Source organism: Zonotrichia albicollis, chromosome 4, assembly GCF_047830755.1.
Source record: "Zonotrichia albicollis isolate bZonAlb1 chromosome 4, bZonAlb1.hap1, whole genome shotgun sequence".
In the NCBI taxonomy this organism is placed as follows: Eukaryota; Metazoa; Chordata; class Aves; order Passeriformes; family Passerellidae; genus Zonotrichia; species Zonotrichia albicollis.
In genome coordinates, this window is record NC_133822.1 from 72479289 (window position 1) to 72505704 (window position 26416).

The 26416-nt window shown below is 38.9% G+C and overlaps 1 long non-coding RNA gene across 1 annotated transcript in view; it reads left to right on the forward strand.

Moving 5' to 3' along the window:
• LOC113458598 (uncharacterized) overlaps window positions 1-26416 on the forward strand; it is a 127053-nt gene that overhangs the window by 89351 nt on the left and 11286 nt on the right. Inside the window, exon 10 of the long non-coding RNA XR_012580145.1 lies at window positions 16338-16434. This is a non-coding gene — a long non-coding RNA (uncharacterized LOC113458598). The remainder of the gene's footprint in view (window positions 1-16337; window positions 16435-26416) is intronic.

Genomic DNA, 26416 nt, shown 5'->3' on the forward strand with positions numbered 1-26416 from the left:
ATCAAGACTAATGTGCATAAAAACTACAGTGAATCAATGCAGTGCTTGTCTCTAACCCTCTCCTGAATACTGGGAAAGAACAAGATTTTAGGAGATAAACTGCTCTGCCTTTCCCTTCTCTCATACTCCTTAGAATTCATCAGCCTGTGAAAATACAGGCATTTTTTAAGAAGGGAAAAGGAGCATAGTGGGTATGAGGCACATGCACAGCCTCGTGGTCCCTCACTGCTTGTCTGACTCATTCTGAGCCTTGGGAACCTCCCTTCACCTAAAGAAAAAGCAGAGGGATATTCTGTCCCTGCAAGTTCCCAAATGGTATTGTGGAAGAGGTTTAAAAATGTGTATTCAGCACATCACCCAATTAATAATCAGCTCTGTGCTCCCTTCTGGCTTGAGTTACAGGGGAAGGAGGCGTTCAGCAAGGCTCCCCTTGCTGTCCACAAATCTCATAGCAGCGTGCCATGAAATTGTTCAGGAGAGAGGCCCAGAGCTGGCTCAGGAAGGCATGAGAAGCAGTTTGTTATTGTAGATTGAGCTTCTGCTTTTGGAGAGAATCTGGCATTTTCTTTGCTCATCTGAGGGAGAGGCTGTTGGATAGGGAAACTTCACTGCCTCCATCTCTTGGGGAGGTGCAGATCCTGCTTGGAGAGGAAGCAACAACCTTTCCTCCTCTTCTTGGCATGCTGAGATCCAGGAGACAGAACCTCCCTCCTCCAGGGCAGCATCTGTTCATGTTTTGTCTTCTCATCCCTTCTCTTTCCAGTGTGAATATCTCTAAGAAATTTCTGTGCCCTATGGCCTGTGCCATGTGTTCACCAGTTTAAGGGTTTTTTGAATGCAGAAAGATTATTGCTAAGCTAATCACCTGGAAAAAGCTCTCTAGGTGGAGCTGAGGGATTTGTTTGGGGATTAGATTTACACAAATGCTCCTGCAACTTGTTTTTGTATCAAAACAAAATATAATGGCTTCTTAAATTTGATTTACTGCTCTAATTTTCAGTCAAATAACTTTCTGTCCTCAAAAATAATCATTTGCAGTTCCAGTGGAGGCTCACTAGAGATTTCTTTGGTCTTGTACTTTGGAAAATGTCACTTTTTTTTTGCTGTATTCAATTCTACACCTGGCAAAAACGCTCTTCCAAGTTACCTGTAAAGCTGTTATAATTAGGGGTAGAAATGTTTTAATCTCTGCACAGCGAGGCAGAGAGAAAACCACTGCTCTAAAGCTTTTGCATGGGTGTCCAGTTTGAGCCTTAGATGTCTACTTTGGGATCAGCTGACATTACTGAGCTGCTTTGGGGAGAGCTCTCAAAGCTCAATTCAATGATTTCCCTGAACTAGGCTGTAATCAGAGTTGAGTCTCATTCTGCAGCAAAACCCCACCTTGAAAGCCAGGAAAACTTCAAGGTGTTTTTCAAAAATAATGATATTGTATCTGATTCTCTTGTCAAGTTGTAAACAAGATTATTCCTGATTTTCAAAACTTACCAGGATGCTGATAAATTGTTTGTCACCCCTTGTTGTTCATGTGTTCACTGCTTGGGAAATGAATCCAATGTTTAATTCACAGAGAAGTCAGGTTTTCAAGGGGACCTGAGGTTCTCTAAAGAAAAGCATTCTTGTATAAGATTGTCTGAATAAACTGCATGTTTCATTCAGTAAATTTACAGCACCTGAGAAAGAACAAATGTTTGTTGCTCACTGAAACACAGAAATTTATATTTTAAGAAAAATAAATTCTAACATTTTTCTTTGTATCTAAATCCAGTAATGGTTTAACAACCAAGTCTGTTCTCATGCCTAGAGCAATACCTTTGTAAATTCTTAGGGCTAGATGCTTTGCAAAGCATAAATGAGAAAACAAGAATGACTGTGTGAAAGGCATTTTTCAGTAATGAGGGTTTTAAGTGAAACGTAAAAGATTTTGCCATAGAATTTTCCATGAATTGTAATGGAAGATGCATGGTTAAACCACCCATACTGCAACTCTTATTTTCATTAGGAGTTCTACCACTGCTTTCTTTCCCTTCACTGAGGTCTCTGCTGGTTTTTGGATTTTTCTTTTTTTCCTTTTTCTGGTCCAGACAAATACCACAGTGATGAATATGTTAGAAAGCTTCTAAAATAATGGAATGTCCATAGTTTTTCACTCTTTTTTGTGTCCTCTGTGCTTTACCTGATCTTACAAATAGATAAACAGTAGCCAAAACAGTTCTTTTTTCAGAGGAGTCCAGGCAAAAACTGCCGACAAGATGCCAAAAAGTTTAAATAATTTATTTGACAGTGACTCAATTATTTGTATTCCTGAGCATCTCTCAGTTCTGGGAAGAGGGAGAAACATGAAAGTATTGTGGAATAGTAATTTTTAATGGCATTCATGCTTTAACCTCAAATGGGAGAATTTTCCATCTGGACAAATATCCTGTCCACTTGGACCTACCCAGTATGAGGTGCTCTACGTTTCTGTGAGAAGCTTTAACATTTTGGGGTTTGTTCTGAAGAAATGTTGTAGCATTTTTAACTTCCTAAGCCATTTCAGGACAAAGAAACATCTTCAAACTGTCCAAGCCTTTTCTAATATTAGATTTTATAGTAGGTGGATCAGTACCTTTTGGTTTCTGAAAGCAACAACTTCTAAAAGACATTTCTTAAGTAGTTTTCCAAACATTAAACTTACAAACAGCCAAATCTGTTCAGCTATAAGCAAACAGTATCTAGCTGCTCTTCATATAATTTTCCTGTATATGGTATATAGAACTAAGATTTTATCTGAAGAGTTGTGCTTTGGAAGGGGATCAAAAAGAGTTTCTCTCCTGATTGGAATTTTGTTTTGCTTCAATGTTTTTGTCAGGAGGATCTGGATTATTACAGCTGGATAGAAAAAACATCTTTTCCCAATGCTTTGAAAGCAAAATGTGAGACAAACTGATGTTGTATGAAAAATTACTCCATAAATACTGAGAAGGAAGAAGAAAGGAATACCCTCCAACCAAACAATCAAAGAAAGCCATTTTCTTTTTGGGTTTTGTTCTTCCCCTTGGTGATGACATTCAGTGGTTGATTAATGTTGCGTTGGGCCACGTTTTGTTTAGCTACATAAAATCTTTCTGCAAACTCTCCCCATGCCTTTGTGCATGGTGACAAGAGCTTGGATTTTCCTGGTGATGATTGGTGCCGTGGGGCTGTTCTCAGTGTGCTGAGTGATGCTCTGATTGTCCATTCTCATCAGGCAGCAATAGAAGCAAGTGCTTTCTGTGGAGTGCTTCTTGTGCCAGAGGATGTGCATCACTCTTCCAGCAGCTTGGCTTCTCTCCTTCATTGAGATTCATTTGGATCTGTCCCCTGAGCATGAGCGCTCTGTGCAACTGGAGATGCCTCATTCCCTTCTCATCTCTCTCTGTTTATACCCCTTTGTACAAGACATGGTTCATTTTCAGAATTTTATAGATCAGTCTCCAGAAATTACATTTGAGAGTTTCTTGATTTGATAGATTTGGAATACTCTAGATTTTTCTCTTTCAATTTTTATTGTGTGTTACAATCAGCCAAATTTGCTTCAGAGAGTGGTGCTGCTTCATTTCATTATTAAATATAAATCCCTTCTGGTTTGGTTTTTTTTTTTCTTTTTAAGATAAACAGGTTAGTGCATAATTTTCTGCTTGTTTTCTCTGTTTCTATCTCTTTTGTAGTACCTGTGTAAATAGGGATTCAAAACTTGAAAAAAAAATTTAATGTTTGCTACAGCAGAATCACAGAACAGAAAAGCATTCACAGAATGACAGGACAGGTAAGGTTGGAAGGCACTTCTGGAGATCATCCAGAACTTTCTGTTCAAGGTAAGGTCAGCCACATGATATTGCTTAGAGATGTCTCCAGTATAGTGTCTTCAAGGAAAGAGACTCAACAACCTCTCTGGGCAATCAGTGAATGATTTGTCTTACAATCATTAAAACCTTTTACCTTACATTTAAATGGAACTTTCTGTGTGAGAGAGTCAGACCAGTCTCCTTTGCTCTCTCCCATTGGGTAGGATTCTCCCATATTGGCAATCTCCTCCTGAGAAATCTTTTTTTTACCAGGCTGAAGAGTTCCAGTTATCTCATCCTTTTTGTATGCCAGATGTTCCATTTTTTTCATGGAGTTTGATGAACTCAAAATGTCTCTCTTGTGCCAGTAAACCCAGAACAGCAGATGTGGCCTCACCACTCCTCAAGAGAGGGGAAGGATCACTTCTCTTCCCTATCATGTTGGCAACACTCTTGCTGATGTACCTCAGGGTATTGTTGGCTTTTTTTGCTGCAGGGGCACACTCATGTCTTGTGTTCAGCCTGGTATTTTGATTTTCCTCACCTGATTCCTGCACACTCACACAGTGCTTCTATTCCATCTCAGTCATGTATTCCTGCTTCTACCTCTTGCATGTTTTATTTTCATGTTGAAATCATCGGGATCCTCTAGTTGACCCATGCAGGATCAATCCTTGATTATTCTATTTTCAGGACAGACCAAAGCCTGGAGGATTTAGTCTCAGGTCTCCTTTCTCTCCAGGACTGCCTGCCATGGGATTCCTTCAGGCAGAGACCGGAGGAAAATCGTGTGCTCATCTGGAGTCCTGCTTTTTGCCCTCTTTCCTTCTTACAGGACCTTGAACTCCACCAACTTGTGGTCACTGCAGCAAGGTTGACCCTGACCTTCACACCCCTGACCAGTTCTGCCTTGTTGGTGAGTGTGGGTGCAGGAGACGACCTTCCCTTGTTCATTCCTGGTATTCAGGAGAGGAGACTGGCTTGCACTTGTCTATGTTGATAATTTTCTTTAATTTTTCTGACTTCTCTGCATTTACTCCCGACTCTATACCTCAGTTGATTAGTTAGCTGTGGTAAGAACTGTTCTGGCCTGCTGCCCAAAAATAATATTCCATCATTTCCTGATGGGGAAAAAAAGTCCTGTAGACTTGTGGCCATTTGTCCTCACATCTATTTGCAGCTCCTTATTTCCCTTGAGAAGCATCCAAGACCGTTTGGAAGTTGAATTTTCCGATGTCCTCACTGATTTCCAACCCCCTCCCCCTCTGTTTCTTGGAAGGACCAGCTTATGAGGACAAATCTCCCACGTTGTTCAATTCCATTATTCACTATTCTGTGTCCATTTTATTTCTGCTCATCACACAGCATTTTTTAGCCCCTCCTTTTTCTGAACTTACTTGGAGATCTGCCCCCTGTAACACTTACAGGTGCATAAACATATTAAAAAGTGGGCACTTTGTAGTGTTACAGATTTTATTTAAAAGCAGATTCAGCTATCATATTATCATTAGGTAATGTGCTGACATTCACATCCCTGAGGGAGATGATTGTGAGCTGCTGGAGGAGAAACGATCAAGATTAGCCTGCCAAATATATGGTAGGTTTTAATCATCATCAAACACAGCATTTATTTTTTCTCAGAAAAGCACTAAACTACAAAGCTTGTCCTTTTGTCCACAGAACTACTATAGCATGCAGTGAACTGGGGTTTTTTGACAGAATCAACTTTGACAGCATATTGATCTAATAATTTTTCTTGCTTTCTAGCATTCCAATATTTTCTTTTCTCCCCAGAATTCCCCTCCAACACATAAAGACATGAATTTTGATAAACTTGGACTGAATGCCTGTGCAACTCCTATTATCTCCATTAAGAGATTTCAAATGGAGTTTTTATCCTCTATCATTGATATTTCCCATTTTTGAAAAGACCAAAACTTTCTAGGCCTTTTCAATATATGAGTAGCTTCTCATGCTTGGAATTGGGCTTACTTAGCATTACATCTTTGCATTCTATGCCCACTGCAGCATACAGTGAATTAAAGCCAATATTTTTATATGATGTTCTTGAACTTAAACTAGGACTTGATGTCCAAAATGATGGATATTAGCAAACTGGGGTTCTACAAGAATGACTTTAAACTCTTTCTAAAATGGTGTCTCTGCATCCCCCTTAGAGATATTGGTATATTATTCTGAAATTTAAATAAATATATCAAGAAGAAAAAAGATGGAATAGGGAATTGGGACAGTTTTCACATAATCTTACTCAAATTTTTCACCGAGTAGATTGAGCCAACCCTTGAATGCAGCAGATGACTCTGTTTTCCACTTCTCATTCTACCCATTTTGTCCTCACTGCAGCAATCAGTCTTTTTCTTTAAAATAAATACATCAAGTGCTGCACATGGTGTCAAGGGGGGAGCTCTCATCATGCTGATCCTGGTCTCAGGGGCACAGTGCAGATTGCAGTGCAGCTGGTGGCACCAACAGAACACAAAGGAAAAAGTTGTTATCGACTACCCTTAAATTTGCAATGTGTTCAAATAAATATTTGTGTAGTTAACAGATCATTTAAGGCTGTGCTATGAGCATCTCTTAAAACTGAGAACTCAGGGATATTAACAATTTGCTACTAGGATTTTGCCAGGAGTCACTAAATGGTACAATTAAATTTGCAGTGTTCCTTCAAGGTTCATTTCCTTTCAGGAGAAGATCAGCTGTCAAATAGAACAAGAGCTGTTCTAGAGAAACAAAGTAATCAATTAGTGACTAGTTGAGCATTTTTAGCTAAATTATTTAATCCATTAATATATTTCTCCCAGCACAGTTAAAGAATGCTGCTTTATCAGAATAGCTTATGATGTTAAACTTCTGAGCCCAGATAAATTTCTAGGTTCATTGATGGGAGCATAAAACTAGCAATTTTGGGAGTTTTGCTCAAGAGAGAGAGTCAGCTTCTCCAGTAAATGACTCTTTGTGGATAACATCTTTTTCTGTGTAAAAGCTGCAGAACCATTAGCATAATACCACTAAAGCTCTCTTGGATCTCACGTTGTGCTGCTGACAGCATTGCCATGATGGATACAGAGCTATGTTAAATACATTAGTCTTTCCATTTAGGTTTGCAAGCACTTAAAACTGAAAAGAGCAAGGGAGAGGATGGCTAGTTTGAATTATTTTTCCTTCCTCACATAAAATGCAATAGGTGAATCCAATGTTGAAATAGATGAAAGTATTAGTGTATTCCAGTCATGAGCATAAGGTATCACTAAGCATTGCCTTCCAAAAAGAACTCTTGTGTAGGAGACCTCCTGAGAATGAATTAGGGAGTGTGTGATTGCATGAAATAGAAGGATTTGTGCAGCAGTAGCTGGAAGCAGAGGTTGGTTTGTTCTCCTGCCAAATGAATATATACTGACTTCACTGGGATTACTCAGTACATGAGGACGAAATCCTGCTTTTGCTGAAACCAGTGACAGGACTCCCATTGACCTCAACAGAACCCAGAATTAATGCTCTGTTTCCCTGGAATTATGTTTTCACATCATTTACAGGAGGGACTTTTTCTTCTTGGTCAGTGTGGTAGGAGCTTGTTAGAACGTCACAGGGATCTATGAAGTAGCTGCAGACTAATGTCACTGGGAATGAGAGGAGATCCTGACCCTGCTTGTTGGAGAGGAAACTGGAAGTAATGAGCCCAGAGTGCAAGGAGACCACTAGAACTGGAAAATTTGGAAGCTGCATGGCAGGATCATAACAGACCCTGGAGCTTTGGGCTTGCTGCAATTAATATGTGATGAGGAAAGGGAGGGAATTTCTTATCCCTCATAATTTCCCTGTACAATCAAAGCTAGAATGTAATATTTCTGAAGTTTAGACTTGAGGCATTGCAGAAATAAGTTCAGCTAGCGGCTTTTCTCAGTGAATGGGATGGTGTGCCAGCTGAGCTTTTCGTGTTCTCTCAGTTCCCTGGAAAATTCTGAACATCATAATAAGTTCAGAGGTGAAATTGATGGCAGGTCACACAGCTACTGGCTGAGGAGTGCTGATGTGCACTCTGAGAATGGTTAATGGCTCATTTTATTGCACAGCCAAAATAAGACAGAGCTGTAGTGCAGACTCTTTTCCACTTGTACTCTGGGGATTCTGAAACATTTCACTTTTTTCCTGGTGGCTATATGGAGCAAAACAAAACATCAGCCAGTAGTTTACATTTTTGCTTCCTGCTTTATTTAGCACCATCCCTGAAGTGGCTCTGGGCATTTATAAATAGAGAACTCTCAGAAAACTGAACCCATGTGAAAGATGGTGTCGGCTTTCCTCTGTGGAGATTAAAAACAGAGGATTTTTTGTGCCAAGCCCAACTTCATGGCTAAGTTAAGCCAGGGAGCCTGGTTTCTGTCCCATCATGGGCTGTGTTGTGGATTAATGGTGTGACTTGTTCTGTCAGACTGTCTTTGCAAGTGAATTCACTGGTCTGTGATGTGATAGGTACTGAAAAATGAGCCTTGAATCCATGCAGGACAGTCCTTCCTAAGAGAAGGATGCATTCAAAATGGACAGGCATTGCTGTTTTTCACAATCTTGTGTTAGTAAAATTGCTACTAGGTTAGAATGGAAATATTTTATATCCCTAAAATGTTAGGGGCTTTATCTTACCATGAGACATCATTTATTAGAAATATTTCTTTCTGAAACTTTCTGTATAATTCTTTCTGTTCTTTTCTATATTCAGTTGTCCTTGCGTTAGTAAAAGGCAGTGAATTACACATCAATTCAAGGAAAAAATTCAGGTTCTTTTTTGTCTTATATGTTTACCAGCTAAAATCAAAGAGGAGAGACAGCCTAGTGGAAGCTTTGCTTAGGTTGCTCTTCAGCAAAGCCCGCAGTTCAGAACTTCCCCAAAGAGAACCAACAGCCTTACAAACAGTACAAACCAGCCTGGTGACATGGAGAAGTACCTGATGGCAAGGGCTCTGAAGAAAGCATGCTTTGAAATCCTGTTTTGGGCATAGATATGGATGCTCAAAACAGGGATTTTTCTTTGAGAAGGGGTCAGGACAGAATACAAATAAATCAGAACCAGAAACGCTCATGGGACAAAATATTTCAGTCTTTCAGGCTGTTGAAGTCCAGACATTCAGGGGAAGTAAGTTAAATAACTGGTGGTGCATTTGAATGAGAACATTCATCTTGTTTGTCAAAGCCCCACAGATATTCTTCAAACTGACAGAAGCATCTGACCACATTTCCCCCTTTCCCTACCCTGAATGAACTTGTGAACTACTTGGGCGCTGCCTGGGTTCCGGGCATTTCAATAGGTTTGGCTGTATTCTAACATTCAGCCTAGAGGAATTCCTGTTAATTTTCTTTATGCTTTTTATTAAGCTTTTGTTTGGTTCCTTCAGGCCTTTTCTGTGTGTTGAATGGGAAAACCATTTTATCTGATGCAATTTACATTTCCGTAATGGTGAGCAATGGGTACTTTCTTTGAGAACATACTATGCAAGGATCCAGAGTCCAAAAACGCTTGAACTTTGTGTTGTTTGGGTGGTAGGTGAGATACTCAGGGACCTAGACTTCAGTTCTGCAAGTGACTTTGGTGCACCGTTCTCTTAAACACAACATACATACGATGAGGGGATACACAACCTTGATCCTCTGCATCTGGATTTGTTATGGGCGGCTGTAAGCCCCAAAGAGAATTAAATTAAATTAAATTTATGGATGTTCTGGAGAAGGACTGATGAGGAGGAGTGTTTGCAGGTGATCAAGTGAGCAAATATCTGGGGGGTGCTGGGTGTTATTGTTGTGGGAGCCTGCAGACAGCAAATCCAGAAGCTTGGGCTTCAATAATTTTCTCTTGCCACGTATTATAACGGCAGGGGAACCTCCTGGAAGAGATCAAGGGTTTTTTTCTGTAGAAACACCCAGCCATCCTCCTGCCTCAAGCATTGTGCAGCCTGCACTGTCAAAAGCAGTGTTCTTTTGGCTGATTTTCTGGGTAAGCATCATGATGAAAATATCAAGATGAAATCATGCCAAACTCATCAATTTCATAGATCTTGGGTTAGTCTGGCAGGTGCATATTCTACCTAAATTCATCCTGTCAGATGTTTGTATAATGTGGCGAGGCAATCCTGCTAAGCCCTGTGCCTTTGTGGTTGCCACTGACCAATCCACTGAAACTGCACATCAAAGCCTTTTACTATTACTTCAGTTGCCATTTTACCTGATTAAGCTTTTAAATATGCCCTGCTTTTTAAATTTTTTTTTGGACATGTCAGAGAGCCTCACAAAAAAGTTGTATTATTACAGTGTTTTAACTTGGCTCAGAGATTTATGACCATTTTTTTCCCCTGAATTTTAAAAGTCTGTAGACATAGAGAGATTTACAAGTTTGTGTTTGCTTGGCCACTGCTCCTTTTCTGTCTCTGTTTTTATCTCCCAGAATGTAAGGCATAAACCAATCTAATCATCCTTGGACTGTAAGGAAGATGATCTCAGAGGCAGTCAAAAATCTGTTTTGATGATGTTTAAATGAGAAAAATATACAATTTTACATATAAAATAATGTAATTCTTTTATTTGCCTGAAGCTTTGAGATCAAATTGGGAGAAACAAATTTACTGCAAACAAAATGAAACAGAAATATATTTTAGCTTTGTTTTCTGCCTGCTTCACCTCAGGTCATCAAGAGATTATATGTCTGCTCTTCCCATAAAATAACTTGACAATTAACTTTGGAAACCTTTCCTCTAGGAAAGGTGAGAGTGTGTCGCAGGATGTGAGATGAGGCAGCGCTCTGAGGGGATGCGAATGAGCAGTTCAGCTCAATACATTATACATTAAATTTATAAAGCTGACTTTGACTTGGGCAGGACAACAGGAGCCTTGTCCAAGCAGCTGTCACCAGGACTGGCCCTGTTTATGAGACTGGGTTTACTTTTAGAGCTTCACTGGAGAAAGATTTAGCAGCAGGAAGTTTCCATTTGCTTGGCTGCCTGTGTAATGGATGGTATGGCTCTCTCTTTACTATTTCAGGCTTTTCCTGGCTTTCACAGCAGCACCTTGTAATGCCACAGCATCATTTATTTAGGTCCATGTGAGGAGGAGCTCAGGCTAGCTGTTTATTTATGCTTGGAAGTGTGTTATTTTCTTTCAGCACAGCTTTCCTTTGCCATAGGAGTGAGAAGGGGCTGATGTATTCCAAAACAAGTCCAATTAAATGTTCTCAAAACTTAGAGGAAGTCTGATTTCACAGTCAGAATACCCTAAATGATAACTTGATCTAGCATTCAAGTTACAATGTGGTTTCCAGTGTCTTTGAATACACCTATTCTGCATACTGATATAAAGTGTGATTAAATACAGGACACTGCTAAACACCTCGTCAAACCCATGTTATAGTTTGGCAAAATATAAATTGTGACCTTTTATGAACATTTTTTGCTGTTTGAAACTGTTCTTTCAACCCTTAAAATCAACACAGTACTTTGTTTGAAAAATTTAAATGCAGGTTTCCAGCAATTGCAAATTTCTTTTGGTCCCATCTAGTTAGAAAAGAGTCATGTACCTCCAAATTAATTTCCAAGTTTACTACTACTAATAGACCTCAATGTGGTTATGAATGTCATTAATTTCTGCACTCTGTGATGAATACAGGGAGAAAAAACATCATTAGGTAACATGTTCCACAGCAGGACACACTCCACTGAAAAAGTCAAGAAAAGATGAATATAAGAACCAACAAAAAGGGGGCTCTTGAGCTATTTAATTTTTCATTTTGTACTTAAGAGCCATATTTTTTCTTTGAGAGTCAGCTGATATCACCTGGGGGCAAAATTTATACCTGAAAATGTGGACTGGAATGTTACAGATAGGGGGGAAAAGTGATGCAAGATCTTCAGCTTGTCTAAGACTTCATGGTGCTGCTGAGCAGCAGAACTGTACTGGTCAGCACCATGAAGTGTCCTGGAAGGACTGAATTTTTTAAAGTTAAAATAGAATAGAAAACACAAAGGTTGATCCTGGAACCTACCATTTTCTTAAACACTTTAAATTGCTAATCATTTGGATTTAATGTCTCCACATATGAATTATAAATATAATTTTGTACACTAGAGAGATCCCATATTATTCCATAAATGAGTTATGAAACCACTGAGAAATAAAAACACAAATCATGACAAAATAGATATACAATCATGGCTATGCTCAAAAAAATATTGCTGCCACAACAAGTAGGCCCACCTGAAAAACACAGCAGATTTTCTTCTCTTTCAAAGTAGTGTAAGCATAGCTATGGCCAAAACCAACCAACCAGCAGAAAGATTCTGATGTATAGTTTGATTATTTTGTGTAGTTTGATGCTTTGTTAATGCACCAAACTTGCAGCATGCATAACGTAAATGATAAACAGTCTCAGGTGACTGTCCTGCATCAGGGTGTTCCCAAGAAGAAACATGAATGATATCAAAGTTTTCTTTTTAAATTTTGTTCAAACAAAGTTTTGAACAAAATTTATTTTTCTTTTTTAAAAAATTTGTTCAAACAAATTTGCATGGAGGAAAAACTTGAGTCATAGTAATGTTTCACAGTCTGTTAATGTGTATTGCTACTATGCTCAGTAATTTAATGTGTTTTTATCCTAGGATGTGTTTATACTGCTGACAGGTAGAAATCGTCTTGGCACCTGGGCAGATTTTCTGGTGAATTGCTTGACAGGTTATATACCTGCAACAATGTGAATTTTTTAGAGTCATATAAGGAGTGTGGACACTCTTTCAGTCCAGATCAAATATGAACCTTAATATACAAATTAGGTAAAATACCAGTGGGTAGTCAAGTGTCCCCTGGTAAAATTTGATACAGTACCAAAAGAGATGATGTTTGATGCCAAAAAATCAATAAATACTTGAGACATGGTTTATTTCAAAAGCTGGCTTCCTGTGAGAAATTCCAGGCCATGCCAGCTGAATCCAATAAAGGGACAGGAGACCTTGGGGTGTGTAGATGTAGAACATGATTTTGTAATATTTTTTCCTAAATGTGACTTATCTTAGATATTACCAGTGAAAGCACAGTAACACTTAAAAGGAATTTGTGTTTCTGCTTGACATTTCTTGGCTGGCATATCTAGTGCAAAAGTCACAGAATTAATGACAAAATCCAAGATATAGTGTGTTTTTTTCTGGATTTTTAAACATCTATCCCAATCATCTATCTATGCTCCTTGAGTATAGTGAATCAATCCCAGAATATTAGCTACTGTATTATATGAAAAGCTGATTTATTTTGTATAACAGGCTTTCGTAAGGTAGGAGTTTATGGTTGCCAGTACTATGAGTCCAGAGCTCAATGACTGTCTGGAGTGAAGGTGATTAACCCCCTTTTCTTAGAGACTTGATCCTGAGAAAAAAGCTCTCCAGCATGCTGGTGCTGTTTTATACAAAAATTTTGATTTGTTATTTGAAAGAAGAAAATCTTAAAATCTTGTGCAGAAAGCAGCTGAGCTCTGTTTGAAGCCGTTCACAGGACCAATCTCCTCCAGGGCCTGTGTCCCTGGTAGAAGCTGGTGTGGACATTTGGTGCACATCTGCAACCATGTTCAGTTTCCTCCTAAGTAATTCAGTCCATGTGTGGTGAAATAACTCTGTGAAATTCCAACTAATACCCAGCAAGTGGCCACGACTGGGGAATTTAGCTCAAAACTGCAGCACAGCTCTGAACCAAAACAAATGGAGGTGTCACACCTTCTCTCCTCTATTGAGCTTTGTGTTGGTAACTTGGTAAAGAAGTTCTGTCTTCAGGACTAAACATAAGAAATTTTTTTGCAGGCAATATTGCATAGCTAATTTGAAAACCAGCATTTGATTTCATTGACTCATAGGCTAGATTGGTGAATCCTAACTTTGGACACATCAGCTGGACACATTAGCTAGGTTTTCCCAGCTAAATCTTATGACCAAAAAAAGCCATTAAAGAAAGAAAACTTTCGCAATTAATCTCAAATGTGCCTTAATCTGTAAATACAATCACAAGACCTACCTAAATGTGAAAAACTTACGTCTTCAAATTTGCTTGTTTACTTTCTGCATGTAAATTATCATACATGCAAAGAATTATTTTAATTGGGATAACTAATACTGTTTCTTTTTGTGCACTTCATTCCCCATTGCAACAAGGAGAGATTTCTTTTCTCCTGAAATGTTTGCAACTCAGCCTTTTGTAAATGAAGCATTGCTTCAACAATGAGTTCCTCAGGTTGCCAGGTATGAAAACACATATAAAGTATGTAAATACTGTGTGTATTTAGTAGGAAGATGGCAAATCAGAGCTTGCTGTGGATTTCTTAGTGGGTGTGGAAAGAAAGTGAGATAAAAGTGTGAAGGGGAATGTGGGATCTCAGGATCTGAGTCCTGAGGTGCCGAGCCACCGAGACCACCCTTGGGGGGCTTGGGAGTCCTGGAATGTTCCAGAAGTGTCTGGTGGCTGCACTTTGATCCTACACGGGAGACGACACCTGTATGAGGATAGGAGGATTTCACCGGGGTGAATGGTGAAGGGATTAGTTAATTAGAGAGTGAGACACAGGGTTTAGGATTTATGTACAGGGGGGTTTAGAGAAGTAAGATGGAGGAATTGGGGCGTGTCCTGTCCTTCTTCTTCTTCTCCTCCATCTATCTTTGGTGATGGTGGCACTTTAGGATTGGTCATTACTGAAAGTGCACCAAACAATAAGAATAAATGGTATTGGGGAAAAATGATAAATATTGTACACGTAACCATGGGTATAAAGATAGGTGACTGCCCGGAGGGCAGACAGTGTGCTCATGGCTGACTGCTGAGCAGAGCTCTGTCGGGCTGAAAGAAAATCTTTTAGATAAACATTTAATAAACATAAAAACCGAAAGAAGAACTGAAGCCTCTTCTCGTCCTTCGATACGCGGGCTGCCCCAAGGCCACCTCGGGCCTTTCCAGGCCCTTCAAACAGCCGAAAACCCGACAGGGGAAGGTTCATGAAGAGCCAAATGGAGAAAGTGCAGCGGGAGGTGGGATGGAAAAATATCCAAGCTCCTTTCTGCCCCAAGGAGTGGGAAAAGCAAAAGCTGTGCAGTGTTGGTGTTTAGAAAGGAGGTGACAGGGAATGCTGCCCTGCTCAGTGGAAATCCTGACAAAACGTCTGGGCAGCTCATTTCTCTGATAGCCACAGAGCTTGTCCCTGTCTGGTTTTCCCCATGCAGAGACATTCCTTCCCCTGCTTTACTAGGGCCCTGAGAAATAGAAAAGAAGATGTCATCTCAAGCTAATTCTATAAACACTGCTATCAGAAAAAGACATTTTAAACTATCATAAAAAGGCCCATTGTGCAACTGGACTCTTGGAACAAGAGTGGCTTATAGCTCAATCATTGTTAAAGGTTAATGTTCCTATCATTGCGTTCCTTTTTCTAGTTCCCATAACCAGGCTGTAATGATAGATAAATATATGAGCTATTTCTTTGTGTTGGCAAAATCACAATTCAGAAAGACATAGTTTCCTAGGTTATTTTTAAACTAATATGCTGGTTTATAGCTAGATGAATAAACCCATCTTTTTTTAAGAGAAAAGACTTTTAATGTTCTGTTGCTTTTGCAGAATGTGAGCATTTGTGAACGTTTTTGTCTATCAAAACAGAGTAACAGCTTTATGAAGTCAACTCATGAACTGAAAAGGAAGATAATTAAAACAATAACATTAATTTGCCTTTGCCAAATGTTAACCACTATTGTACTTTCCACAATTATTTTTACTGCTGTACAATAATTTGAATGTCTTTGTCATGGCTATGCATTGTTATGTTCCTGTAAGTGCTGAATGCTGATTCCAGGGCAGAAATTCTATTTCCTGTTAGCTGACTGAGCAAGAGAGTCTACACATCTCTCTTCCAAGTCTCCCCATTTTCACACAAGGAGCAAAGTAATGCCTTCTCTGTTTTAGTGAGATGTTGTGCTGCTTGGTCCGTGCACCAGGAGTGCTTTCCATCAGTAAAGTACTCTGCTAAAATGTTATAACTTCTAAGAAACTCTACAGATTGAGGTCTAAAAGTTCTCCTGTGACATGGCAGGGGTAGAGCATCTCAGCCCAGGCTTTCTTTAAAAGTCAGGACAGGGAAAATTCAGTCTTCACAGTTCCATCTGATTTAGAGAAGCTTCTGAACATCCGCAAAACTCCTCTTGCCCAGCTCTGCTGCTCTGCTCAAACATCTGCAGGGCTGCAGGTGCTCCTGAGTGATGGAGCTTGTGCATCCTTCCCTCTGTGCTTTTCAGGCAGTTTTTGGGTGAGTCCTCAGCACAGCTGTGCTGTGCTCAGCACTTTTTCCAAAGGGTTGGATGCTGTATCACTGCTCCTAGTTCAGGTTTTCTGCTTCAGGGACAAACTGGGAGGAGAAGCAGGCCAGCTGCAGCTACCTCCTATTTTTGGAGTCAGTGTCCTGGAACCAATTCTGTGCTAAAAGTAATCTCAAATTATTTCTTTTTCTTACAGACAAACACTCTAGTAACTCTTTCCTGGCTCGTGGTGGGTTTTGAATGGCAGTATATAATTCCCTATTTAACAATCTCAAGGGAAACACCTGTGAAAGGTAAGCTGATGAGATATTTTGGCAGCATGGCTCTATGGCACTGATATATCCTAGTGAGCAGAGCTTGGGCTCCAGATGGTGTCTGAGTAGATGGCCTTGGTTCCCTGCAGAGATTTGATAATCAGGGAGCAAGAGATGGATGGGAAGCCCAATTAAGGAAATTCTTAAGGAAATTCTTGGTTTTTAACACAAGAAGGAATAGTGAAGGTCTGTCTGTCTATAGCTGCCAGAACTGTCTAGGTAACTTGTTATTTAATTTTTCTATAGGAAATTAGGACTTCTTTATAAAAAAATCAAGCAACCCAAAGCCCAGACAATAAACCCCCCCCAAAAAGACAATAAAAGAGAAAGGCAAACCTGTACTAATCTTTCAGCACAGAACAGATACTGCTTCTTCATGAAAGATGAACTGCCCTTTAACACTTCAACTGTTTTCTGAAATTACCTCTAAAATTCGGGACATTAGCTCTCAGGCTCCTGCTGCATTGGTTCTGAGTGCAAAGAAGTGAAAATACACCATTTTAAACTCTGTTATCATTAGAGGAGCCTCCTGCATTGGTTCCTGGTGCAGACCCACTGCTGACAGTGCTGTGTGTTGGCTCTTTGCACAGAGGCGCAGGCACTCCTGTTCACAAGCTTCACGTGAATACAGCTCAGATTTGCCTCTTGTTAGCACTAATATAGCAATTTTAACACGTTTTTAAGTTATATTTTTTTTTCTCTGTGGACTGCTTTTAGCTTTCTGTGCAAGCTGTGTGTTGTGTCCATCAGAAACAGAGAAAAACCCCTTTGAGGAAGGGGTTATGAGACAGAGAGAGGCAGCAGTTATTTGAACTAAATATGTTTTAATAGCTAGAGTGATACACAACTGTTGTTTCTATTTCCAGGGGGTTTGCCTCTCTTTTAGTTTTAGAGGTTTGGATTTCCTGTTTTATTCCCAGTTTACTACATTAAAATTGAACAAACTGGCAGCATGATTTTATGTGCTGATGAAACAGATATCCTAAAGAATGAGATATGTGTCCTGTCTTTGCAGCATGAGGAACCCAAGGTGGGAAACCTGCACTTTTAAAGTCCTTCAGTGACTAGAGCTTATATGGAAAAATTCTTTTAGCTCTGCTTTTCTGGACAGACAAATGAACTCCGCTCTTTGCCAGACCTGGAAACAGCATCTCAAATTAGTGCCTGTTTTGCCTTCACTGTGGTTATAAAATTTATATGGTTTTAGATGATAGTTTAGGTACATCTTCAAAATCTAAACAACTCTGAAAATTTTAAGCAATGAAATAGGCTTACAGGTTTTGGCCTCTGGTAAAAAGCTATAATAATACAGGTAAATAAATACACAATGTTTACCACAATATGCAAGTATTTGTAAGAAAGCAAAAAAACCCCTAAAATTAAAAGAGCTCTAGGAGCAGTTTTACTCAAGAGGTCTCCTTAGAATGGGGAAAACTAGAAAGTCTTGGGCTCTTTGTTTCCCAAAAGGCTGTGTTTATTTAAGATGATAAATAGTACAAGAATTTGGTCAATGCATTTAACATGAAGAATTGGGAGGTCTTGTTATATATAATAAACCCTGTTCTTCCAAGGCTTTTCCCTGCAGTTTTACTAAAGATGTTTTTGAGACCTGCAAAACTCTCAGATTTTATGGAAATTCCAGCAAAATGTCACCCATTATAATATAGGGCAATGCAACACTCCTTAGTCTTTCAATTTTTGCAGAATACAACCCTAAATAGTGAGGTTCTACAAAAGATTGATTTTAGGGTTTGCTCATTTTTATTCAGCATTAAAATTAATCTAACCCAGAAGCATACTTTAATTAGAAGCAGCAAAATTATAAAGATGTTTCTGCTAAATTGAAAATTAGTATGTGATTTGCTGGTTTTTGCTTTATTATTGCTTTAGGTTTTTAAGCTCCCTTGTGACATTGCTGTACAGTATGTGAAATATTTTCTAAAGTGATAGATTTTTAGCTTGGACTGGTAATAAATCTTTAATCTTCTGCATGGAAATACAAAATTTAGCTTTTAAATTTTTCACAAAAAGAGAACAGCAGTGTAAAGGATTTCAAGAAAGGAGTGCATTTGTTCTCACTGCAGGTATTCTAATTAGATTTCTGTAAATCTCAAAATTATTTCTAAAAGCACTTTGGAATTCATTCTATTCCTTCTGAAAGCACAGTGCTTTAATTAAAAACAGTTCAATTAATCTTAAAGTAAAAAAAAATCATGCAACAGAGGAAATTTTGACTTTAAAATGATACTTTAAAATTACTGCGTCTGATCAGTCTATCACATTAATTACAATATAATTTGATTAATTACCATATGATTTTATCACATTACAATATGATTGGTAAGAGGATATGAGCAAATTCAGGTGGGTTTTTTAATTCACTTGTCACATTCCCATATAAAAAGGGAAATATGTTTTCCAGAAAATGATTTTTATTTCTTTGTATAAAAAGAAATTCAACCCTAATCCTCTTTAGCAGTTAGATATTACTAAGTGTTATATCTTTAAAATATATTTAAAGGACTTGTTTCAAGGGAGCTCTCCCTGCCCTTATTGGCTTGATTTCCTTTCTGTTTTTCCTTGCCTCCCTTTGGTCACATCCTGATTTGGTCACGTCCTGAATATTTTTTTCCTTACAATGGAATTGTTGCACATGTAAAGTTCCTTTTGTAGTAATGGAGCGTGAAAGATTGTGGGAAATGGAAGGACAGAAACTCCTACAGGTGAAGGAGGGTTGGATCTGCAGTTTGGATGGATGTAAAAATAACGTACACAGACATTAAGTAGAAAAATCATAAACTTATGTTCCTATAGTTGTAAGTGAAAATATGCCTTAAGTGAGTGAGAAACTGAACTGATAAGATGGTGAAGGGTTTATAGTGTAGGGATGTGGTTTTATGGAATAAGCAAAGAGTTTAGAAGTTATAATAGCAGCATATGTGTATATGTGTGATAATAGCCATTGGGTAAAAGTATCCACAGTGCAGCAGAAATAAGTAAAGGTGATGGGTTAGAAAAGCAAAATATACCCTGTGGTGACTGTCTATCAGATTAGAAGTTATATATTGACTGGTAACACAGAACTTGTGACTGCTTTGAGCTATAACCAACTGCTGGCTCCTCTAAAATCTCACAGCCTCTGAGAGTGATGTTTATCACTGAGCAAGGAATCATTCTGAGCCCAAAGATGGTCCCATCCCTTCGTTAAAAAGCAGTGACAATGATGAAAGATGACTGGGGATGAACATATTTGTCTCTTTTGTGTGAAACTTTTTCAAGTCAGAAGAAAGAGCTGCTTTGAGAGTGGAGCCAGTGCCACATGATCAGATTTTGGGTGTTCACATTCACAGTGCAGCCCTCTCAGCATCCCCTCCATCCCTGTGTGATGTCAGGGGATGTGAGCTCCCACCAAGCATTGCCAGTGCTTCTGACTCATGCTCAGAGAGATGGAATTAATTGTGGTTGCATTTCTGGTGCTAATGCTGCTGTTTGCTCTTTACGTGAGAGGGACAGGAAAGAAGGAAAAGGGACATTCTCCTTTCTAGCAGCTACACAATAAAGTGTGGCTTTCAAAAGAAATGACTGTTTTTTTCCAATTTTTTTAAGGGGGAAAAAAATAATCCTCCCGAGATGCAATCTTGAGCAAAGTACAAGAAGTTCCCAAAGGATGCTGAACATGAGCAAAAACATTTCCAGCATACTTATAGTAATGCTGTGTTTACTTTGTCAATTAATGATTCATTACCCAAAACAGCTTGTGCATTACAAATGGCTCTGCACTGGATTTATGGAGCTGCAAACTGTAAATGGCAAGGATGGCTTCACTTTTCTTGCAGCCGTTTGTTTATCTGAACATCAGAAAAGAGAGCTGTAGAAGGAGTGGAGGGTATCATATGTTTATTTGTTTAGTCTTGCAATGCCTTTTTTCTTTGATGAGGAGTACCATACTCTCCATGGTCCTTTTCTTGTGTCTGAGCAGAGAAATTGGCCACAAATTGCCTCTATTCCCTTCCAAGACCTGTTGCTCCATTGCCTCCATGGGCAGAGGGACCCCACAGTTGCCCAAAAGCTGAAGGCACAAATGCAACTGGTTTCCAGAAGCTTTTACAAGTTGCTCATGCAATGGCTGCAGGACAGGGAAGAGGTCAGACCAAGTATCCTGCTGGTGTAAATCAGTCCAGCTTGTCATGGGCTTTAATGGAATGGGCTGATTTATACCAGTTGGGAATCTGACCTGTCGCAGACAGAGATGGAAAATGCAGCTCAGCTCAGTTCAGTGGGAGTTGTGCTCCCTTGTCACGTGTGGAACAGAGCTGAGGTCCTGCAGCTGTGGGAGATACATCTCAGATTTCCCCACTATGGTCTTCTTAAAATTATAGCAGAGCTTTTCAATCCTGGCACATTTTTATTTTATTTTATTGCCATCAGGCCATCTGAGCTTGGTTAAACATGTGGTTGTAACTTTATTAGACTTCTTCTAAAATTAATTTCACCTCAATGGCTTTCAGGTTGATAAATTACCTCATAAATGGACATAGGTGAAAGCTGGAATCTTCTAGCATTAGTCTAAAATAACAAGTTTAATGGTTTTACTTTGCACATAATAGTTACAGAACTTGATCAAAAGCCCATTGTGGAGAAGAGACTGTCTTGCCTTCAAAAGGCCACACTAAGCACACTTTGCCATTGCTGGTGCCAAAAGATCTGAGCTGTTTATTTGAATCTTATCTTCAGAACAGTTTGGTTCACATTCAAACATGAGCCCACAGGGGGATTTGCTCAGAAAGCCTCAGGCACCGAGCTCCTCTGAGTCCAAGGTGCACACACTCCGTGTCTAACATGCAAAGGAAGAGCCAGTACTTCTGCACGGGCTGAAAAGCAGCCAGTGCTTTTCAAATCAGCAGGTAGAGAGGATGAATGACTGTATTTCTAGTTGTATCTGGAAAGGAGAGAAGGTGCACTTTGTTCAGCATCACCAGACTGTACTGCTCCCCACCTGGGACTCAGAGCTCACCTGTGAGCTGTGAGAGAAAAGAGCTTTGAATTCCCTTACACAAACTATTATTGCATTAAAAACAAACCTGCCATTTCCTGGCTGTGCAAAATTTGCATATTTCTTGAAGATTATGGTATCAACACAGAGGTATTAATTAATAGTTTCAGATAGTGTCTGCAAATCATCTTTCCCCCCAGCATACTTTTTTTGTTTATATTGTTATCAGTTTTTATGAGCATTGTGTCTCGTGAATTCCAGCTAACCAGGGTGATATAAATCTTAGAGCTGTGAGAACTGAAAAGATATTTGCAAGCAATTATGCAATAGCTGCATTAAAATAAAACAAATTGGGGCCAAAGTCTAGACATTTGCCTTTCAGTTATGTGATTCTTATCTCTGTCATTCAGTTTCTCCATGGAGATGGTCAGTAAAGTCTCTCTGCAGAAGAAAAGATAAAAGGTCAACAGCAGAGTTAGCCAAACAGTAAAATTTAAACTGGTATTGTATAATTTTCTGTTATTGAGTTAAAAAAGTAAAGCCAAATGATGCACTGTTTTAGTTGATAAGCCTTCCATAGGTTTCACTAGTAACTCGGCTGCATTCCAAGGAGTTTGGATCCAATACCTTTCAGAAAACAGCAAAATGAGGGTAGGTTCCAAATAAGCAAAAGTTGGACTCAGATATGGAAACTGAACAAGGACTTTGCAGGATTCAAGACAAATTTCAGAGCTGAATTGAACAAAGGCCCTTCAAGCTTGAGTTGTCCTTTTGAAGAGAGTGAGCATACTGTGTATTTTTGCAGACTAGTGCTGGTAGCCTTTGATTCTTTCTGCAGAATTTGAATCAAGGGCTTTCCATGAATTAAAACATAATATGAGCAAGTGAAGAGTGCCTACAGACATAGAAAACTGGTGAAGAAATAATCTAATGTAGAACTAAAAGCACGGTGTGACTTCAAAGCATATTCAATTTGCAGTTACACTGACAGACCTACAGAAACCACTGGGACTTGACACATAAGTGAGATTAGGGGAATTTGGACTCCTCATCAGATTTTACAGCTATAAAGTGATACGTTGTGATGTGGTTTTTACTCATTAGAGGAGCTTCTGTCCTCAGAGCATATACTGGAGGAAAGAGCAAAATATATTTTATCTTTTTGGAGATAACAAGATCAAGATAAAGAAAGCAGGCTGGTGGGGTTGATAGTGATCATAATTCTGTAGGGATCCAATTGTCAGCTTTGCCTAACACTGCTCTGTGTTTCTATGGTGTTTTGATTTATGGAGAAAATTTGTGGAAGCTTCATTTTATGAGAATGGGAACTAAATCAATATGCAACTGATCTCTTGTTTCTTTAATGTCAGATAATTAGACAGAATGGTGGAGAAGTCCTGTGTTTATATCCTTATTTCCAATACCCTTTAGCCTTATCATGTATTTGATTGCCAATTCAGATGCTTTCTGAAACCTGGGCTAGTGCCTTCATCTAGGTTGTCTAGGTAAGTTTCTGTTACATTCATTGTTGTCATAGAACAGCCACACGTTTTGATTTTTTTTCCTTTTAACTTGAAGGCATATTTACAAAGCACATTATTTCTAGTAATACTTATATCAGCATTTATATAAGCATTTATATTTAATTATTTCTATTTAATTATTTCTATATTACCTTATTTATATAATTGTTTCTCCATTTGAAAACTTTGGGTAAACATGAATATGCAGGCATTACTGATGATTCGTGTCTTTTAAGTATTTACATTTATGGTACTGGAGCTAATTTGTTTAAAGTTACAGCAATTTGACCTACCTGAGCTGCAGACAATTATCTGGATCTTTCCTTTTTTGAGAGAGAATTAGAAAATATCTCTTAAGAACAAATATTTTTACATATAATAAGAGAGTCATGTGATAAGAGGAGGGAAAGAGAATTGCTCATAAGACCTAACAAAGCTAGCTCAGGGAGTATTCATTATCAGGTGGTTGGTAAATCTATGTGATATTTGAGGCAAAAAAAAAAAAAAGCTTAAGATATGGTAGAAATATTGCCTGTTAATATGCAAAATGAGGCGCTGTGATTCACATGGGTTCTTATGAATTGGCACATTCAGTAAAAACATATTTCCGTTGTTTCCACACTTTTTTTGCTGTTTTGAGAACAGAGGAGATTTGAATGTGCTCAAGCATACCCACTACATGTTTTTACAGGCAAGTTCATCATTCCCTGCTCAGTTTGCCCCTTACTTTATCAATCCCTCCCACCGTGATTTCTTTTTGCAAAGACCCAGGAATGAATCCCCTGCTGTCACCTCAGGCATTGTTCTGAGGTTGTTTTCTCATTTATTTCCATGCTGAACTCTCACATTCATGCTTTTCCCTTCAACTTTTAACTTTTTTCTTTTTTGAGCATTTTTTCTTGAACTGCTTGAGATTGTTGATAGAAAACCACTTACTGCAGACTCTACCAACACTAGTCATAAGATTGCCAGAGTAGGAAAAACAGAGGATAGGACTTGTGGAGCTGAAATATCTCAATCAGTAAAAAGTGTTGGTTGTCTTCTAGAACTGCATGATTTCATCCTAAATTGCTTCTTCAGCACAGAGTGAAATAACAATAGTAGTTATTTCTTCTTGGGTGAGTCTTTTCTTGCAATTAATTTAGGGGGAACTGAGGCTTTTATCATCTCTTGGAATGTTTTGCCCACCATGAAGACCCGCTTCTTCCAAATGACTCATTTGGAACCACAATTAGTCTCCCACAGGGGTTTTCTTTTCCATGTCATTTTAAAGAAAGACATTTATGAGATTACTCTGCTAACATCATGAAAACGTGCTTTATTGCAAGACTTTATTGTGCTTTATTGCAAGAGCTCCATCCTCTCCCATAACATAACCCAAAGTGTTGGAGCCAGTGAAGATCATTTCAGGGATTTTTACTCAAGGAAGTTTGCATGGGAGCTGTGTTCTGTCTAGGATTTGTTTAAGTGGATACAAGCAGAAAAAGCATGCATCAGCCCAAACACTCTAAGCACTTTCTCACACAATCCCAAGAAAGATGACAGCTTAAGATTTGATCTATAGTAATTTAATTGCATCCACTGATACTAGTAGGTAAAGGACTTGGCACACAATACACTAAAAATCCTTCCCTTTAAGGAAGGATTCACAGTGTTAGTGCTATGCTTGGGTACAAATTGCTTTTTAAATTTCATACCTGCTCTCCAGATTTCAGCCTGTTATCATCTGAGGTTTTGCTTTTTACTAGTGGATGCATTCTCTCCCTTTATGAACCCTGTAGAGAGCTGCCATTAAACAACCCGAGCTGATTTTGTCCTTGTGTCAATACTGGACTAAAACAGAAAAGAAAAAAAAAAAAAGTAGCATATTTCAAACCCGCTAGAAAATAACTTTTGACATATGATAGTTAAAGCTTAAACTAGTTCCTATCTTATCCCTCTGTGTATTTATAATCCCTCTTGAATTCCAGCACATTTTGTTTTGACATTTTTCTCAATAGTTACCAAGACTAATATGAGTAGTTTCAATCCACTCCAAAACTGTGATACAAAATAAAATACACCAAAGATTTAAATTATATAAACAGCTATGTAGTGAACACTTAACCATGTCATGGCAGGAGAGCTTGGGGACTCACTTTCAAAGTGAAGTTGCCTTCATCTTCATTTAGTTAAAGTAGTTATTATTTTAGACCATGAAGCATAAAGTACTAAATGTATAAGGCATCCTAAAATGCTTTATTTTGATACTTAGGCAATAAAACAAACAATCTGGGGTTTTTTTTTTTGATGGGTAACTCTCCTGCAAGAGTTCTTCTAGCAGAACAAGGGCTGCTGTGGCACAGTTCCTCTCTTCTCCACATGGCAGATCCCACCACGTTCTGCTCTGTTCAGGATTAAGGCTGAAATCAGTGTCACCAGTTCACTCTGGGGAGGATCAGCAGCTGCCCTGCTGGTGAAAATCTCTCTGAAACAACTGGGAGTTTTACAAGATGAACCAGTATTTTTTCCCCTCCCACTCTCCCCAGCATCTCCCTCTCCCAGACTTCTTTTGTTGCTTAATCTTTCAAAACCATTCCAGACTCACTGGCTGTGTAGCCAACCCAAGCAGTGGAGCATCCTTTCCCTGCCTTTGGAGGGCTGGCACTTCAAAGGTGGGAGCAGGAAGCATCTGCCACCCTAAAGTGGCTGTGGGAAGACATCTGCTTTTTGGATCTCCAAAAGTGGCTTTTTGGATCTCCATCTCTCCAATCAGTGAGCACCAGGTTTGCCTTCCACAAGGTCTGAGACCTGCACTCACTTTGCAGCATTGCACCACTTTTATCACAATTAACACTTTTAATCTACACCCTCAGTTTTTGTATCCCTTCAGAGACCTTTTCCTGTGGGAAGACAGAGCTGTGTCCTGATGGACAGATTTTGGAGGTATATCCAAGGCAAGACTGAATGGATGCTTGTGAACAGCCCTGTTTCAATCCATGTTATCCTTTTGCAAAATTGACCCCTTACTTAAAGGTCTTTGTATTTAAAGTCTTAGGAAATTGCTTGGATATTATTTTGGGATGTTCTTACAAACCTCAGCTTGGCTCTTGTGCAGCTTCATCTGAGGCACTGTGTCCTGCTCAGAGCCCATCTTTGGGAAAGAGATCTTGATAAACTGCAGCAGTTTAAGCAGTTTAAGATCTTGATAAACTGCAGCAGTTTTAACAGTTTAAACTGAGTTTTATACAGAGTGTGGAACCAGGTGACACTCATAAGTCTCTTGGCTTTAAATTATTCTGTGCTGCATTAATCCCCTCAGAGGAATTTCTGCAGGAGAAAAAGGGTTTAGGCATGTGATTAAAAATGGTTGCACTTTCCACCAAAGCAGGAATCAGCAATATAAGATTTGCTGTCATGTACATTCTTTTCCTTGAGTTCCAGTCACAGAGGTTTGTATACATAC